Below are 6,000 nucleotides of genomic sequence, written 5' to 3' on the forward strand. Positions count from 1 at the left end.
CAGGACGAAATGTCTGGCAAGAACCAGGATCACGCATGTTTGCTGAGGACATTGTAAAAACAGTAACATACGACGAGAATACAAAGGAAAGCATTAGTCACTTTATGCCTTGTTTAGCCAGTATTAACACAACAGTAGACTGATGATAACACAGTAAACTGTGTTGTTAAATAGATCCACTTATAATTGATATGGATGTGTCCAAGGTTAGAAACTGTTATTACAGGTCTTTTATTTTTTTACTTTTTACATTTAAATAAAAGAAAAAATGTGGCTAAGGGCTTAATTCCCATGTAATTAAATGGAATTTCAAGGCATTTTATTTGCAATTTAAGTATAATTACATTCACCTACACTTGCTTTTTTTTTAATACCTTTTTGACCTTTGTCAACTTTATTTGATAGATACAGTGGAGAGAGAACAGGAAAGCAGGGGCAGAGAGAGAAAGGGGAAGACATGCAGCAAAATGCCGCGGGTCGGTTGCTCTCAGCCATATCACTAATATTAGTTAAAATTTTAAGTAATGTCTAAGTAACTATACATGCATAAGTAGTACGTTTTGCATAACTTAAGATATTTAACAGGAAAGGAGACAAAAATTCTTGATTTCTTCTATTTTTGCAGAAAAAACAAACAATATTTCCCCATCTTACCTGGTAAGTATGCCGCAATATAGAGTGGATGAATCTCGCACATTTACATCATTATTTAACATTTGTTACTTTAATGGTATTCGTTACTACTTTATAGTACCCATTTAGTAAGTAAATTTACTTAAATGTACTTATAGCATAATTTTATTTTTGTTTCTTGTAAAAACCTGAAGTGTTACCTCCTTATTCTACTGTACTACTACTGTACTTTTGTAGGTAAATATAGTTAAATTTTAATTTCAAATAAAATCAGTGAAATTTGATTTAATTATAAGGGAATTACACCCGGGGCCGTATTATAAAGTGTTCATCTATTGAGTTTATCCAAACAGGCCCAGATTCAAAACACAGTCCACTTGAACGCCACCAATCAGCGAGTAGCCAAAGACCCAAACAGCTGAAACGTGTCCCTCCCCACAGTTCACACTGTCTTCTTCCCAATAATGAATATTTCTCACCACATGATCACAGCTTGTTCTCATATTATGAGATATGCTGAAAGCAAGTCCTAGGACCCAGCCTATCCTAACGAGGCAACACCTTCTCATCCCTGGATGTCACATAATGCAGTTTTGTCAGATGGTCCCGGCGGGGTCACTTCTGTTTGCTTTCACTTTCCCCCCCAACCTGCTGCTTTGTTTCATTTTCACTTGCTTTTCAGTTCGGCTTTCATTCTCTCCTGAGGTTTTAGCACCAATAACTACTTGATTAGGAAAAGGCTGTGTAAGCCCTTTGTACCAGTAACCACTTGTGGTGAAATACGAGTCACACACTCCTGTCACTCCTGCACATCATGCACTGCTTCCTCATAACAGAGACCTCATTCATAAACTGCATTTCTTTAAGATAAGACAAAAATGAAATTTGGCCCAAACCTGGCTTATCCCCCAGGCTTTGTCTCAGTAACCAAAATGGACATCAGAAAACAACAGATTTCATCAATACAATGTATAGTAACTCCCTTTCCCCTGTAATTATAAAACCAAGTAGAATAACAATTGATACAGCTACATTGATAGATAATATATTCACAAATAAAATTGACTATGAAATAGTAGGTGGACTTCTTGTAACTGATATAAGCGATCATCTTCCTGTTTTTGCAATTTTTCAAAATTATTTTGGGATCAAAACTAAACAAAAGAATCAAATATTTGATATGATACGACTTAGAACAACAGGAGCCATTTCTGCCCTCCAGGTGGACTTAAAGGAACACAATAGGAATGACGTTTTAGCAAATGAAGATTCAAATAGTGCATATGATGCATTCCTATCAACTGTAATTTCACTATATGAAAAACATTGTCCTTTAATGAAAATCCCTAGAAAGCATCACAGATCAAATAAGCCATGGATCACAAAGGGGATTTATAAGAGATTCATACAACAGAGGACAAAAGATGCTGAAATAAAGTACAAGTTATATAAAAATAGATTAGTAAATATTAGAGATGGACCGATCCGATATTATGTATCGGTATCGGTCCGATACTGACCTAAATTACTGGATCGGATATCGGAGAGAAATAAAAAATGTAATCCGATCCATTAAATATCAAAAAAGCACCTCACAAAACTTGCGACACAGCGTAACTCGGCTCATAACCGTAGCACGTCGGAGCTGTGTGGTCACGTGATAGAGCGGCTGTGTGTATTTGTAGCCTGCTAGCAAACATTTCATCTCCGAGGAAGTTATGTCAGAGAGAAGTAAAGCAAGTGTGTAAGTTCATCTCTGAATGTTTGTAAAGCATTCCCGCGTTAAGCTTAACAACCGATATATAGAGCAACTGCCCCTTCTCTCTCTCTCCTGCTGCTACTTCAATCGTGAAACTGATCAATGATCAGCTGATCGGCTTTTCCGTCTCTCTTCTTTGTTTTTGGCCCACTTTGCATCAGAAAGAGGAAACCAGCGGCTGAACAACAGCAGCACGTTTAAGCTTGATAAGCTGTTGTTAGAATTTATTTAATATTACTTTCTACACCAGGATCTTTTTCTATGCAGCTGACGGCTGGTAACTGTGCAGGGGCGGATCTAGCAAAGTTTAGCTAGGGGGGCCGATAGGGCATGAACAGGGAAAAGGGGGCACAAAGACATACTTTTCTTTCTTATTCTCATTTAAAATATCTAGCTTTTAATTATTTAATAATTATCTGAATCTTACACCCAAAGTTTTAATCTGATGTAAAATGTATAGAAGTCCATTACTGTATATAGTAACTGTTAAGTCTAATATACCCTAGTAAGCTGTAGTACTTTTTCCTTTGGGAAAGTACCATCTGTGAATTCTGCAATTCTGTTGAAGAAAGATGTTGAATCTATTTAATTATTCTTGAAAAATAATTTATTTCTGTGAATTTTTTTCACCCTGCATCAAATTAAAGTTGATTACATTGATTAAGCATCATGAGGAAGAGGCTGGTTCCCTATTTTCTTTTGCTGGGAGTTTGCAACCCTATTAGTTAGGTTGCTTAATATTTCTGCTAAGTACTCTTTAAAATACCAGAATAGGGAGGATGGAGCAGGTTTAACTTTATTAGATTGATCAGTGTTGCTGATCTATGAAATATTTTGGGTGCAGTGTTTTTTTTTTTTTTGTTGTTGTTGTTGTTGTTGTTTTTTTTTTACATACAGGTATAACAGAATAGCTTTAGTGTTGTTGTTGTTTTTTAACTTGAGTATGAACTTATACAAAAAGCAGCAAGATATTAAAAAAACAGTTTTATTGATTAAAAAACACACTATATCGGATTCATATCGGTATCGGCAGATATCCAAATTTATGATATCGGTATCGGACATAAAAAAGTGGTATCGTGCCATCTCTAGTAAATATTATAAGAACAAGTGAGAAAGAATATTAACACATTATTGGAGCAAAGCAGAAGTAACACACAAGAAACATGGAGGATATTAAATAGTATAATCAAAAAGGGCTCAAAAAATAAGAATTATCCAGACTATTTTAAAAAAGACAAAGATATTGTGCTTTATAAAACTAAAGACATTGCAAATGAATTTAATGATTTCTTTGTAAATGTTGGCTTTAATTTAGCAAAAGAAATTCCAGAGTCAAGAAATAATAACGACCTAAATAAACATATTACTCAGATTGTGTCCTCCATGTTTATTGGTGCTGTAACTCATAGAGAAATAATTAACATTGTGAAAACATTTAAAAATAAAAAGTCCACTGACTGTTTTGGTATTGACATGATATTAGTTAAAAGTATTATAGAATATATAGTGCAACCTTTCGCACACATTTGTAATCTGTCCTTTCGAACTGGTGTGTTTCCCTCACAAATGAAAATAGCAAAAGTTATTCCAATCCATAAAAACAGAGAGAGATGTCAGTTTACCAATTACAGGCCAATATCACTACTCCCACAGTTCTCAAAAATTTTAGAAAAGTTATTTGTTAATAGACTTGATAAATATATCGAGAAGCATAATCTCCTAAGTGATAACCAATATGGCTTTAGAGCGAAAAGGTCCACTTCGATGGCAGTGATGGAACTTGTAGAAGGGATATCTAATGCAATAGATAATAAGGAATATACTGTTGGTGTTTTTATAGACTTAAAAAAGGCGTTTGATACAATTGATCATTCTATATTAATGAATAAACTAGAGAGATATGGCATAAGAGGGATAGCATACAAGTGGATGAAAAGTTACCTGGATGACAGATATCAATATGTCGAAATCAATAATGTAAAATCTAAGCAGTTGAAGGTAGCTTGTGGTGTTCCTCAGGGCTCTGTGCTGGGCCCTAAATTATTCATATTATATATAAATGACATATGTAGTGTTTCCAAACTGTTAAAATGTGTATTGTTTGCTGATGACACCACTCTGTATTGCTCAGGTAAAAACCTAGAACAGCTTCTGACTACAGCGGAAAAGGAGTTAAATATATTAAAAAACTGGTTTGATATAAATAAGTTATCGTTAAATATAAAGAAAACAAAATTGATTATTTTTGGCACTAGACAAATGAAAAATGTATTTAAAATCAGGGTTAATGGTAATTGAAATTGAAAGAGTGTACAAGAATAAATTTCTTGGAGTGAGAATTGATGATGAGCTGAGTTGGAAGTCTCATATAAACCATGTGAAAACAAAAATGTCAAAAACCATCGATATTCTCTATAAAACAAAGCATGTCCTGAACAAGAAATCATTATACACACTTTATTGTACTCTGTTGCTTCCATATATGACTTATTGTCTGGAGATATGGGCTAATGCATATAAAACAAATACTCTTCCTATTTTCAAGTTACAAAAAAGCTATAAGAATTATAAATCAATCAAACTATATAGAACCAACTAACATTTTGTTTATTAATCTGAATACCCTGAAATTTTATGATTTAGTTGAATATAAAATGGCACAGATAATGTATAAAGCACAAAACAACTTGCTTTGCCGTAGTACTCAGAAGCTGTTTAAAGTCAGAGAGAGTCAATATGACTTAAGGGGAACAGATTTCTTTTAAAAAAAACAAGATAAGGACAAACATAAAGCAGAGATGTGTTTCTGTTAGAGAATAGTGTGGAATAGTTATGACAGTGATTTAAAAAGGTGGAGTTCATTTTCCTTGTTTAAAAACATGTTTAAAAATAGAGTATTAGAAAAATATATAAATCAAGAATGAAAAGAGCAAAAATAATAATACTGAAACTCTTGATTGTTTTGCTTTGATGTAGTTACTTATCTAAGGTGGAAAGTTGTTTTGTTTTGTTTGTTTGTTTGTTTGTTTTTGCTTTGCTTTGTTTTATGCTTTGCTTCGAGCCCTGTGTACAGGAGCTGCGTGCTAAAAGATCTTTTGTTAAAGCGTAATAAGCAAATGCTTCAGCCAATACCTTTTGATTAGCCTTGTCTCGTGCTTTCTTGCTTTGTGGTAATCTTTATTCTGTATTCACTGAGATATTTGAATGCTAATCAATAAATCAATAAATCAAATCAAATCAAATTAAGTATTCATAAAGGTAATCGGAGCACTAATTATATAGTGTTTATTGATTAATTCTATTTATGCTCAAAGTCACTAGAGCAGACAGAAAAGCCATAACTCTATCTGTCAAGTGCAACAACCTCAGGTACGTCACGTTAATGACGTTCAAACTGTGTCACTCAAAGCACGCTAATCATCACTGAACAGCCTTCAGCTGCCTGTGTTCCTCTGCTCTTTGCTTCAGGCTTCTTCTTCTTTTTTTCCCGCCCCACTCTCTGTGTGCACAGATGACGAACATCCTCACTGCAGTGGCTGCGGTCAAGGGCACCTTTTCAATCCAATAACGAGGCAGTTTGGAGAGACGAGAAACTAAATTAAATG

This window comes from Perissodus microlepis, chromosome 22 (assembly GCF_051167445.1).
Source record: "Perissodus microlepis isolate ML-2025 ecotype Zambia chromosome 22, ASM5116744v1, whole genome shotgun sequence".
Taxonomy (NCBI): Eukaryota; Metazoa; Chordata; class Actinopteri; order Cichliformes; family Cichlidae; genus Perissodus; species Perissodus microlepis.